This window comes from Mauremys mutica, chromosome 4 (genome assembly GCF_020497125.1).
Source record: "Mauremys mutica isolate MM-2020 ecotype Southern chromosome 4, ASM2049712v1, whole genome shotgun sequence".
In the NCBI taxonomy this organism is placed as follows: Eukaryota; Metazoa; Chordata; order Testudines; family Geoemydidae; genus Mauremys; species Mauremys mutica.
In genome coordinates this window covers 112,233,945-112,247,737 of record NC_059075.1, presented here as the reverse complement: position 1 = coordinate 112,247,737, position 13,793 = coordinate 112,233,945, and the positions used below count along the sequence as shown (strand labels likewise).

Below are 13,793 nucleotides of genomic sequence, written 5' to 3'. Positions count from 1 at the left end.
GAGCAGACAGGGATACCACACCTTATAGTTAACTCTGAGTTCCTGTATTTGCTTCCTTCTTTTACTTGCCTCTGGTGGTCTGAAAGGGTAGCTGCAAATAGAACACATTAGACTAGTCCAGCTAGAGGTAACAAATGTCTAACTTCATTAATGATTTAAATACACTTGTTCTCTTGTTTCCAAGTGTTGTCTTGAGTCCCACAGTTAATGCCTGAAGTCATGTGCCCTCTGGTGCAGATAAAGTACCCATCCAACATCTCCTGGTGTTCCATGCTCTTTGCAACCTTTTTCACCATAGATGTAGATGGGCTCTACATCTGTAGCACGATGTTCTGTGATACATTGTCGCCTGAATGCATTATTCTCTGTACAGACTGTCAGTCATTTTGAAATTCTCTCTGAAAGAAACTAGTGGAACACTTAAGAAAACTAATAACCCGAGAAGTCAACTAAGGCCTGGTCGACCCGCCCTCACATGGGTGTAGTTAAACTGGGGCAATCCCCTGTGTCGACACTCGTATTTTGGTTAGAGCGGGTATATTTTTGGCTTAGATTCAACTTGTTCCCAATGTACTTAAGGTGAATTGAAGCCACTCTTAAATCAAAATAAGTGACCACATGGGAGTTTAACTAAACTGATTTAAATTCACACCTTTAGTTAAGCCAGTGTGACTATCCTTATAGATAAGCCCTAAACTCTCAAGCAGCACCAAATACTCGGAGCAGGGTCTAACGTTCCAGAAAGGGATTCTGAGCCCTACTGCACTATTAATAATATCAGCTTGGCACACCCAGCTCTCTGGGTCAAAGGCTGATCTCACTGATTATATTGGCTATGGGTGGAGAGAGAAGGAACGAGATTGTAGAAGTGGGAGGCTAGTGATGACGGAGTTAAAAGTCTGACCACCTCTTTTCTCCTGTCTTGCTAGTGCAGCCTCAATCCACTGCCCATGTTTGTGATTCCGCAGTTGTCACATCTCATCTTTTACCTGATCTCATTCACTCATTTGTACCCTGAAATCGTGGATGCCTAGAGCAAGGGGGAGGGGCGGGGGGGGGCGGGTGGACATTCTCTCCGTAAGTTGTGTGTTATTGCTTGAGCATGTTTAAACAGAAGTGCTGGAGTCCTGAGAGCCAGGCTTCTCCTCAATTGCACATGGGTAGGGCAAAGTTTTGGTACCAGGGGACTGTGAAATTACCAGGGTTTCTGGATGACAATATGAACTAGAGGATTTATACCATCCATGGAATGTTAAGTAGTTATGCTTTTATGCCCTCTTATATGTCACCCTCATGCACTGAACAATCTCCTGGGTAGCATGTGCCAAGCACTCTCCCTCTCACACTTCAAAACATTCATGGGTTCCATGAAGCCAGCAAGCCATAATGCTCACACTTATCTCTCTGGTTGCTATTGCTACTGTGCCCGTTCCTATATTTAATCTCAATCCTACAATGAGCTCTGTCCAAGCAGATCACTGCCTGTGTGTGGAGCTCCTTTCAGGATCAGGGCCATAGACTAAACTCTTCGGGACAGAAATTTGTTATCTTTATTCGGTACATTGTACCTGCTGTACAGCACGATGTACAGTTATATTGCGAGAGAGAATATTTTGGATTTCCTCTAGTATCCCAGCAACAGCAAAACAGGAATATCCTGTTAAACAGAAAGGGTGGCGGACAAGTCAATACTGTCTTTCACTAGATGGAGCCAAGTTTTGATTAATATATTTTATTTGCAGTTAAAAATAATACTGACAGACAAGCTCTCAGGCTCTGCAAGTCCTTTCTCTGAGTCAGTGGAGAAAAACATAGGAAAAAAGGCTGGCCAGGTTCCTATATTTGACTTTATTTCTGCTGATTTAAAAGTGCCCTCTAACGGATGAAATGGCACTTGTGCTATTTTCATATTCTTTATGGAGCTGAAAGGTTTTTTGTTTTGTTTTGTTTTAAAAAGTTTCTACTTGATAGAAAGGAGTGCACAAGCCCAACTGTTTTCCCCTTTGCAGGGCACCTTTAAAAGGGACTGATCTTAAAGGCTGGGAGACAAATTGTTTAATTCGCTAGCGTTCAGTGTTGGAGTTCAAAGTTCATATCTTCTTGTTTAGGTCAACATTTCAAATGCGGCTGGTGGTTTCAGGGCTAGGGCGTGATCCAAAGCCCCCTCGAAGTCAATGGGGGTCTTCCCATTGGCACCAAGGGGTTTGGATCAGGCCCCTAATCCCTAGTGGAGCTCTCTTCATGTCACAAAATCACCACACAATTGTGTCTGCTCAGGAGAAGTCTAGGAACTGACTGGCATGGGTTATATAGTAGGTGCACGAGCAGAGCTGGGTGGGAAAGCTTACTCTGTACTTGCACTGTGCCTGGCATGAGTCAGAGCTGTTAGTCTCTTGAGGTCACCTGTTAGCTGGTTTCTCTCTGATGTTGCAATGCCAATGAGGAGGAGGAGGATGCAGCAATGACCAAGGGCAGTGTTAAGGAGAGGAGGAAAAGATCCAAAGGTTATATAATCCCCATTCAGATGTTGGCAGGGAGGGGATTAGCCTTTCCCACTTAGAGCAAGGGTGGGCAAACTTTTTGGCCTGAGGGCCACATTGGGGTTGCAAAACAGTATGGAGGGGCGGGTAGGAAAGGCTGTGAGTCACCTTTTTACCACCTGCCTCAAGCATGATGGACCCTGACCTGTGCTAGCTGGGTATTAGCTCCCTTACACAACCAGCCTGTCAATCACTCAGGCACTCTCCTTTGGGCTACACCAACCCTATCTTCACTTTTGCAGGTTGACAAGAGATGCACCTCAGCCCCCAGGTCCCTTTGAAGTGTCCCTGTGTGGTCTCCAGCCCCTGATCACTGGATACCCACAGAAATCTCACATCCTCTGTTCCCAAAGGAACAGCGTACCACAGTTCACTGCTTTACCTTATACCATTATGTACAGCACTTGTGTTCAATTATAAAACAAAAGGAAGTTTGTTGAAGAACGAATAAAGATTCAAATAAAAACCAAAGTGAGAGATAGGGACAAATGGATACATATAAAACAAAATCATACCACGCATTCTAGAGACTACACCTAACCAAGCTAACCTATCTAAAGCAGATTCTCTCTCCCAAACTTCTTTCCAGTGTTTTCAGCCAAGCCTGGCTGAGATCTCTTTTTCATCAAGCAAACCCACTGCCAGGTTATTTCCTAGCTAAAGGGTGCCAGGGTGTCCCTCTGCACTGCCAAATATACCAGAACAGACCTTTGATGTTCACCGTAAACTAGGTTCTTTCACCTGCTGTTTACCTCTTCCTGTTTCAGTTTCCTTCTGAAGTCTCCACCAGCTCTTCATTAGCATTTTTAGTATGCCAATAGACTCCTACTGTATGACATACAATACACAGTGGTCCATCATGGAGATAAGTATCTCCCATGCCCTGCTGAGAAAAGTTTGTCTCAAGACAAACTACATTTGAGTAACCTGCTTTTAACTACAGACCTAGAGAACTTAATTTGTACTATATACCCATATAACTCCTCACGCATTTTCTGTACATATACAATGATGATGATTGGTGTAACACAGGCTTTCAGCGGAGACCTTACATGACCTCTTTTGATGAACTCCTGGGATCCCTGTGCCCCTTGTATCCCTGTGCCCTCTGCCAGTTGGCATGGAGTCCTTGGGTGTCACCCCCTCTAGCACAATACATGGCGGACATGCTGTAAGCAGTTGAGACCAGAGTCTGACTGAGAATTAGGGAGGAATGAACTCTAAGGAAAAGGCTAGAGATGAGTGGAGAACCAGGAGAGCATAGATGGGTGTCTCTGATTCTCTGGCCCCTGGCTGCAGGGAGCTAAATTTTAGATCTCTTCTCTGAACTGGGCTCACAAGCTTTGCTTTATACCTTTACTTTGGTTGCAGAAAACCCAGTAACAGGCCTGGTCTACACTTAAAAGCTAGGTCAACATAGCTATGGTTCTTGGGTGTGAAAAATTCACACCCCTGAGTGCTGTAGCTAAGCCAAGCTAACCCCCGGTGTAGACGTGAGTAGGTCGATGGAAGAATTCATCTGCCAACGTAATTACAGCCACTCGGAAGTGGATTACTGTCCTGCAGTGATGGAAAACCACCTTATTTCAGCATAGGAGGCGTCTACACTACGGGAGCGACAGTGACATAACTACAGCACTGCAGCTGTGTCACTGTAGCACTCATAGATCCGGCTATGCTTCTGTTTAGCCCTTGAAGAGTCGGGACGTTCCCATTTACTTTGCTATTTTACAACAAAGCAGACCATAGTGGTAGTTAAACTCCTTTCCTGACTCAGCCGGCCTGTCACATGCCACAATTCCGCCTCATCAAGGAAATCAGCATAAGGAAGAACACTGTTGTAGGCCACTGTAGTCACTGCCTTCCTGAATACTCCTGGGGCTTGATTCTCCACTGCCCTTGTGCTGTCTCATTTACACCAATGCAAACTGGGTGTGAAACGCTACCATTCTGACATGCTGCCATTTCATACCCTCTTTGCGCTCATATAAATTACTGTTGAGGACCAGGCCCCTCACCTCAGAACATCTTTCTAAGCAGTAACACACTTTTTGATCTTGCTATCTGGAGCATGGGCATGGCATAATCAAGCCACTGATAATATTTGCAAATGTACAAGCCTGCTGGAGTGTATAATTATACAGGCCAGCCCTTTTGAAACAGGACGAGCAAGTGTGGTGAAAACTGCCTTAAAAATGAAGAGGAACGCATATTTTAAGACGCTTAGATCAAGTGTTGGGTGTTGTTTATGCTGCAGGGAAAAGGCCTTTGTTCTCAGCCATCCTGGGGTGTTTGCTGCCAGCATGAAACGACCAATACCTAGAAGCAAGTTAGCCTCCAGGGGATTAGCACTGAGAGATATTTTGGAGAGATATTTCAGGCCTTATTGTTTCATGGGCTGTCTTCATTTGCAAGCAACAATAAAACTGAAAAATGAAATACAAACAAAGCTCTGCATTCCTCAAGAACTCATCAGCTGCTTTATCCACAACAAAGCAAGATTTGTGTTTATCTGCCTGTGGGAATTTGTGTTTATCTGCCTGTGTTAGTCTGGATCTGTAAAAAGTGACAGAGTCCTGTGGCACCTTATAGACTAACAGACGTATTGGAGCATAAGCTTTTGTGGGTGAATACCCACTTCATCAGACGCATGACGAAGTGGGTATTCACCCACGAAAGCTTATGCTCCAATACGTCTGTTAGTCTATAAGGTGCCACAGGACTTTTTGTGGGAATTTAGTACACTTTATTTGTAGGAACATAGGAATTGCCATACCAGATCAGACCAGGGCCAACCTAGTCAAGAACCCCATTAAACTAGCTAGCAGGGGTAACAATAGTAGCAAAAATGCAACAGCTCGGGCTTCAGCATGGACTAGCAACCTGCGAAGCCTGCCAGGGCCCTGGTTGCTAGTCTATGCTAAAGCCCATGCTGCCATCAGGTAGCCAAGCTCGCTAGATGAAAGCCAGCATGGGTATGCCTACCTACATTACAAACACACCTTTACTTTCCAGTGCAGACATGCTCTGACAAGTAGGCAGCACCAGTTGCTTAAGAGGAAGGTGCAGGAAACCCTGCACTCAGGAGCTATGGGATAACCTGCCCCAAGAGGGACTGTTCCCTCCTAAGCTCTAATAGTTCCAGGATGGCTCCTGCCATAAAGCAGGAGGGTTCTTATCCCTGCCCAAACTCTTGTTTTTTTTAAATATTTACTATTCTAGCTCAGGATGTTCTTATTAGCCATATAAGTCTCTAATCCCTTTTTGAGTCCCACCAAGAACTTGGCCTCAGTGGTTTGTGACTGTCAGTTCCACAGGTTAACTGTTGATTGTGTGGAAAAGCCTTTCTTTTTTTCAATTTAAATTTGGTGCCTTTCCTTTAATTGAATGTCCCCTTGTAATAAGAGAATGGCCACTGCAGTTCGCCCTCTCTACCTTTTCTATACAATTGTCTGATACGAGTTTACATTACCCTCTTCCCCTTCATGCTTAACCGGAGTTCATTTCATTTCATGCAGGTGTGAACTGCCTGCCCCTGCAGCCCCAAACTCTCCTCAGTGCTTAGTGATCATTTTCTGGTTTATACCACTGGAGGTGGACAATCAAAGCTGTCACATTCTTGACTTTGCTGACACACAACGTGCTGATTATTTCCAGCTCTGGCATTAGGGCACAATCCAAAGCCCACTGAAATCGTGAAAAGATTCCCACTGACTTCAACTGAGGTTGGAGCAGGCCCTTAGCCTACTTCCTAATCCTCTAAGTCACTCCTTGCCCTTCCAGTTTTCCATTCCTTTCCTTTAGGCTAAACACTCATTATTTACCAGGGTAGTGGCATTCTCAGGAGTCTATACTGATAGCCTAAAGCCATGTACCTTTTCCCATAGGACAAGGGTTCTCAACCTTTTTCTTTCCAAGGCCTCCCCAACGTGCTATAAAAACTCCATGGCCCACTTGTGCCACAGAAACTGTTTTTCTGCATATAAAAGCCAGGACCAGCGTTAGGGAGTAGCCAGCAGGACAACTGCCCGGAGCCCCATGCCACAGGGGGCACCATAAAGCTAAGTTGCTCAGGCTTCAGCTTCAGCCCAAGCGTGGCAGGGCTTGGGGCCTCAGGCTTCAGCCTCATGAGGTGGGGCTTCAGCTTTCTACTCTGGACCTTAGCAAGTCTAATGCCAACCCTGTTTGGCGGACCCCCGAAACCCACTCGTGGCCCCCCAGGGGGCCCAAGACCCCTGGTTGAGAACCACTGTCATAGGATATAGCATTTCACAGTGACCCATGTGGCTATCTCCATAATTTATGTGTAGTATAGTGTGATGTTCCCCTGGTGTTATCCAGACCGGTGATCTGCTAGGTCACTCCAATCCTTGACTCTGAGAGCCAGCCTTACCCTGCTCTGCTGTGAGAACCCCCACTCCTGGGCTGTTCATGCACAGCCTCTGGCATGTAAGTTGCTCCATGGATTGTGCAACCGAATGACACTAGCCAATATCTCCAGTCCCGGATACAACCCTAGGAATCTCCAACTTGCAGTGTCCAGTTATGCCCGCTGGACACTGCAAGCTTATATATATACCTGCCCCTGGAAATTTCCACTACATGCATCCGACGAAGTGGGTATTCACCCACGAAAACTCATGCTCCAAAACTTCTGTTAGTCTATAAGGTGCCACAGGACTCTTTGCTGTTTTTACATAAGTTTGTCAGTTTAACAAAGAAATTGATATGCACCAGGCTTGTTATCCCAAGGAGAATCTCTGACACACTTTAAACCAAACGCACTGCTTCAGGTAGAATAAACAAACAAATCTATTAACTATAAAAGATAGATTTTGAGTGATTATACGTCAAAGCACAACAAGTCAGATTTGGTCAGATGAAACAAAAGCAAAACGCATTCTAAGGGTACGTCCATACTACCCGCCCGGATTGACGGGTAGCGATCGACTTCTCGGAGTTCGATATATCGCGTCTCATCTAGACGCGATATATCGAACTCCGAACGCGCTCCCGTCGACTCCGGAACTCCACCACTGCGAACGGCGGTGGCGGAGTCGACGGGGGAGCCGCGGACTTCGATCCCGCGCCGTGAGGACGGGTAAGTACTTCGAACTAAGGTACTTCGAGTTCAGCTACGCTATTCGTAGTGTAGACCAGGCCTAAGATGATTTTAGCACTTCCAGTGCCCTTACAAACTTAGATGCTTCTCACCACAGGCTAGCTGGTTGCCCTTCAGCCAGGCTCTCCCCTTTGATCAGCACTTCAGTTGCTTGGTGGTGATGTCTGCAGATGGAGGTGGAAGAGAGAGGAGGAGCATGGCAAACGTCTCTCCCTTTTAGCATGTTCTTTCTTCCCTCTTGGCTTTGGCCTCCCCCACACTTCAGAGTCAGGTGAGCATTACCTCATCACAGTCCCAAACTGACCAAAGGAAGTAGGGTGACTCACTCAAGAGTCCAACAGATCCTTTGTTGTTGCCTAGGTCAGCGTCCTTTGTTCCTGTGAGACTGGGCTGGGTTTGTCCCATACATTCCCTGATGAGGTGTGAACTGCCCCTCCACTCTGGACAGTTTTTGCCTGGGCTTGCTTTAAGCCATGAGGACACATTTTCAGTCTCATAACTATATATATGAAATTACAATCAATAACATTACTGTAACAACAATTACTATAACATCATTATAACAACAATGCTTAGTGCATCATGAGCCTTCCGAAGACAGCCGACATGACAAACTTTGCATTGGATACCACACAATCATATTATAAGGATGAATATAGGGGTGTAGAGTGTTCCCACGAGGTACAGAACATCATACATATGCAGCCAGAATGGGATATCTTAGTGCGTTAAGCTTAAAGTGTGTTGTCCCTACAATCCCTGAAACTATAGGGGTGCATCCTGGGAAGGTCAACTCAGCCATTAATCACTCTGAAGTATGTCAAAGGTACATAATACAGATTACTCAGAAAGGACCTTGTATGTGAAATCTTAAACCAGGAGGTCCTATTCACTTTCTGGACGAGATTAAAGATCCCAAGATGCTTTTCATAAAAGAGTAGAGGCTCTTTCCAGTGAGCTGGCTAAGCCGTCCCCTCCCTGTTATATGTGGTGGTTATTATCTATCTGCCTCTTGCCCTCCACCTTAGGGGTGGCTTCATTTTAATGGTGTTGTAATATATACAGGGTTTACGAAACATTTTTTAGGAAAATAAAGAAATCATTGTGTGTCTTATATACACACACAAGGTATGTATCACTATTTGTATTGGTGGTGAAAGAGGATATTCTTCTTTTAAAGCTGGGCTTCTAAAACGATAACTGTCATTCAGTAAACTGGATCTCTATCAGTCCAGCCTCGCTGTGTGCACCCTGTCATGCGACATTCCACTGGTGAGAACTCAGCAGGGGCGTTTTCTCTCCAGGTAGTACTGCACATATCCAAGGTAGAAAGCTGAAAATCAAGTCCCCTCCCATAACATGCAGGGCAGGAAAACACTGTGTGACAAGATTGGACCCCAGGAACTCAGGCTGTTAATACCAGACCAGTGAATTGGCACAAATCCTTTGCTCATCTGTTTCCTGACTGCAAGAAAGGTGTGTGGTATCATGGAATGTGTGTCAACACTCGGCCCCCATTATACATGGTTTGGGTAAGTCGCCAGTATGAACTGACCAGCCCCTCAGCTGGTGGCACTATCTTAAAATAGTGTGTTATTGCATAGCTGAAATGAGAGACTTGGTAGGAAAGGTACAGAAACACTTCTTTTAAAGTAATAATAGTTTACAAATATAGAACCACATTTCCCAGAGTTTGGTTCCCATTCAGACACCAAAATAAGTGCCCAGATTTTCCAAATGGAGCTCAGCATGCGGGATTGGCACCTTCTCTCCGAGGACTCCAAAGCACAATTCACATGTCCTCTCTTCCTATTTTGCCAAAAGATACATCAGAATAGCCCAGTAACAGAAGCACAGTTTCAGGGTAAGCGTTGTCTGCCCATGATGGGAGGGGAGTGCCTTGTACCATCCTTTAAGGATCTCCCCCGTCCTTTGAAGAAGAGAAGGAACACTGGAAAATTTGAAGGGACTTTTTGGTTTCCAAAGGAATCCCTCTCCCGGAATATAAGAAAAGTTCTACCTGCAGTACGGAGACCTGGGTTCTAGTTCCATCTCTAGAACTGACACATTATATACTGACTCATTATATAACCTTTGACAACTACTCTCTGCCTTGGTTTCCCCACCAGACAAATGGAGACAGGAATGTGTCCAATTCTTTGTAAAGTAAGGAATTTAAGCTCTAACTATATTGAAACCAATAGGACTTCTCATGGGACTCAGGCCATGTCTACAAGCTGTGCTGCTGTAGCCCTGTACGTACATACTTGCTACAGTGACAGAAGGGGTGTTTTCTGTTGCTGAATAAATCAAACCCCTCAAGAGGTGGTAGCTAGGTCGACAGATGAATTGTTCAATAAATCCAGAGGTGTCTATATGGGGGCTTAGGTCAGTTTAACTGTGTTGCTCAGGGGTGTGAAAAAATTTTGACGCCCCTGAGAGATGTAGCTAGTGTGACCTAAGTTTTAGATGTAAACCAGGCCTAAAGATTAGGATGTGTGGAAGAGTTTCCAGGATCAGAGCCTGAAGAGGTACCACTTCTGAAGCATGGAATACACAAACTTCCCAATGGTGCAGTAATATATACTCTGATGCCCTCAAAATCTTGCCCAGTAAACACGTAAAAAAAAAAATCCCTCATCTGTCCAGCCAAATGTTTTATTTCCCTTCCTTCCAACCACAGATTTAATGAACCCTGAAAATAATCACCTATAAGCAGAACAGTTACTAAAGTGGTTTTCCCAAGTGTTCTGCTTGGTGCCATCAGCCCTTCAACAGTCATGGTGGATCCTCTGTGTCCATAGAGTAGGAGTTGAGTGAATCACATGCCTCTAAAAACTCTCTCCTGACCTGATCTGGCATTCCTTGTTCACCCAAAATTCTCAATAAACTCAATGAGGGCCTGATCCCACTCTTATTTACATGGGTGTAAATCTGGAGTAACTCCACTGAAGTTAGTTATGCCAGTGTAAATGCAAAGTAAGAGCAGAATGAACAGGAGTACTTGTGGCACCTTAGAGACTAACAAATTTATTTGTTAGTCTTTAAGGTGCCACAAGAACTCCTGTTCTTTTTGTGGATACAGACTAACACGGCTGCTACAGACTAACCTGTCATAAGAGCAGAATGTGTCTCTAGGTGGTTTGAGAGGGGTGTGCAAGGACTGGGATCAGGCCCCTGCTGGCTCCCATATACTTAGGAGGAGGTGCTATCACTAGTGCTCGTTCATCTTGTATGGAACACTAACACAGCAGTGAAGCTGGAACAGCGACTGGGAGCCCAAGCCGCCCGTGTAAACCCATTGATTTCAATGCACAAAACTAGCGTGACAGTAGAATCAGCCCTTTCCTCCCTGCACTTCATATCTACCCCTTGACTTCAATAGGCTTTGCATCGGGCCCTGTGTGCATTTGCCCAAAACGAGGCTATTTGTCCACATCCTCTGCCTCACTGCAAATTTCCACATTGAAGATGCCAAGGCAGGGAAGCCCTTAATTACCCAAGCAGGAAAAAACACCTAGGGAGACAGAGTGAGCCTGTGAGCCAATGGAAAGCTTGGGAGAGGTGGCTCGTGCTTCACAAAAGACTCCTTGTTCCCCTTACTGAACAGCCAGGTCAGTAATTTCCCCTCCTCATTCTCTTCCGCCCCTGCTGCCCAAATCTTCCCAGATGACAGAAAACAGAAATACCGTCTGCCCCAAAGCCCTTGCTGCCCTTAGCCCAGGCAGCATGGAGCTCTTTCTCCCACCCACCCCGCCGCTGTGCCAGGTGTCAGCAGAGGTGCCCAGCACTGGAGGCAGCTCCAGGGATGCCGCCTGACAGCCAGGGCCTCAAGCTCCTAGTTACACAGTAACCTGTTGTCTGGTTGTGGCTCCACCTCTCCCTGCCTCCCAGCCCTCCCTTCCCTGTGCTGTTCCTCCGCTGCCCAGACGCCTGTCACCTGCTTTCAGTGAAGCTCGGGAGACTGAAGTGGAAGACGGGGCAGAGTGAATATAAAAAGGAGCCACCCTGGAAAATTAGGTGGGTTCCCTCCTTCTCTGTTAAACTATTCAGCTAAAAGCCTCTGGGACACTGGGGTTGCATCCACATCAGCCAAAGTACTTTGCTGAGGGAAAAGCAGCGGGGCACCTGGTGTGCTGGGAATGGCAGTGAGACTTCCCTAACAGGGCACAGCTAACTGGGAGAGGAAATAGAGACCAGGAAACAGCAGAGGCTTCTCAGCACTGGTAAGTCTCACCTCTTAGTTCTCCACAGTCCATTATTCTCTGTGACATGTGCCTACTTCAAGGAATGGGGCCATGCAGCTGGGGAAGCGTGTGCGTTTGGGGCAGGGAAAGGTGGTAAGAATTTAGTGCTAGGAGACATTAAAGAGAGGGATTTCTCTAAAGGAAAAAGCAGCAATTTTCCCAGTGTTTTCCTTTTCTCGCCTTTCCTGCCCAGTGTCCTACCTCCAGTAGGTGGCACTTTCTTGGCAGGGGACGGCTGTTTGGCAGAGAAGAGGCTTTTTAATGAAGTCTGAAGATTGTATTTTCGTGTCGCTATGTTGGGGTTTCCTCCTTTCCGGAGAAGATGGAAGGAATTTTCCCTGTTTCATATTTGGGTCCTTTCCTACTTGCTGGTTTGCTGGGTCGTCCCACAGCACACAATTTTACACCGTACTTAAAAATCTAGTAGGAGTAATTTTTGAGCTGCGGGGCTCACCCATGACTGTGCAAGCTCTCTGAAATCTTTCATTCTATACCTGTAGCAAGAGATATTGTCCATATACTCTCCCCATTTTGTTTATTTGGATGTTAAATGTCCTCAGGGGGACATTTGGCGAGATTAGATTTCTTTGAAGTGTCGACTGATGTATTTTTAAACTCTGGGAATTATTCCTCATATTGTGAAACAATCACGCAGTAAAATACGATGCTATGTCTCCTATAATTACGGTCATTCTGTGTGATTCTGCCTTTGCTGGGCTGCTTTGAAAATGTTCCAAGAACTGTCTGGAAGATTAAACAGGGACAGATCCTTCAGTTCTTGCTCATTTAAAAATCCAATTGCAGTTACTGAGCTGCCACTGCAGGGTTTGCCCCGCATTGAGGCCAGTTTCCACGTCAGGGAAAGCAATTTCAGTGAGAGGGCCAGATCCTCAACCGGTGTAAACTGTCTTACCTGCATTGAAGTCAATGGAGCTACTGCTGTCCACCACCTAAGAAGCTATCGGTGAGCCTTCTTGGTGTCAAACAAAATACAGCTAATATGGGCTCCAAGAATTGCTCAGTAAAGCTTGCAGTTGTGTGTTCAAGGTTCCATTTCGTTGTGTGATCAAGTGATTTTCTTGGGCACAGAAAAGAATGGTTCAGGAGAAAAAGAGACCCTGATAACTAAGCTCTTTGGAGATACGGGCCTTTTTAAAAAGCTCTGTCATAACAAGGGAGATTGAAAGCCACGGGCTTTGCTATGGAAATGCAAATAAATGCAGTAGAAACTGGCATGCCAGGCGGCATATTGTTCTCATTTAAACAAGAGACATTTAGAGTAATATAAATTATTTAATTACCATCCTAGATTTGCGGTCAGACCTGAACCTGATCCTCAGCTGGTGTCCAAAACTGGTTGTCTAGTATAGGTTGGACTTTATGATAAACCCGGAACCAAACTGCACTGGGATACTTTATTTGTATAGTGGTAGGGCCTAGGAGCCCCAGTCATGGACCTGCCCCTCCATTGCGCTAGGCACGGTACAAACCTTAAAGCGATTGCTTGGGATGAGGGTTTGCTTACTAATGCCAGGTGCTGCTTAATGCAGGTGCATGATTATTTGTCTGACATATTAAAGCTCTGATCATTAGGTTTTGTAGTATAGCACTCGAAAGCTGAACCCACGCTAAAGGAACAGACTAGGCAGAATCTGCTATGGGTATAAGTCAGTTGTGGTAGTGAATTGAGCTATGCCAATTTGCTCCAGCTGAGGATCTGACCCCTGGATCAGACAAATCACTTTCCTTTGTGCATTGCAGTCCTTTAGATGGGCTTGTGACTGTCCAGGTCCCTTATTAGGGACGACGGAAATTTAAGAGGCCCCACAGTTCTAAAGGCCCCAAACGCTTCCAAAAATATTCCAGAGGTTTTGTCAGATTAAG

The 13,793-nt window shown here is 45.5% G+C and overlaps 1 protein-coding gene and 1 long non-coding RNA gene across 3 annotated transcripts in view; one reads left to right on the top strand and one right to left on the bottom strand.

Moving 5' to 3' along the window:
• LOC123368140 overlaps positions 1–13,793 on the bottom strand; it is a 31,023-nt gene that overhangs the window by 8,999 nt on the left and 8,231 nt on the right. The window contains exon 2 of the long non-coding RNA XR_006578701.1: positions 22–91. This is a non-coding gene — a long non-coding RNA (uncharacterized LOC123368140). The remainder of the gene's footprint in view (positions 1–21; positions 92–13,793) is intronic.
• The window catches only part of EPS8L2 (EPS8 like 2), a 107,720-nt gene continuing 105,520 nt past the window's right edge, over positions 11,594–13,793 (top strand). Inside the window, exon 1 of one of the 2 annotated variants that reach the window (XM_045012689.1) lies at positions 11,594–11,682. The gene's annotated coding sequence lies outside the window, so the exon portion shown is untranslated. Of the gene's footprint in view, positions 11,889–13,793 lie in introns of both variants that reach the window. The other variant, XM_045012691.1, reaches the window with a different exon arrangement.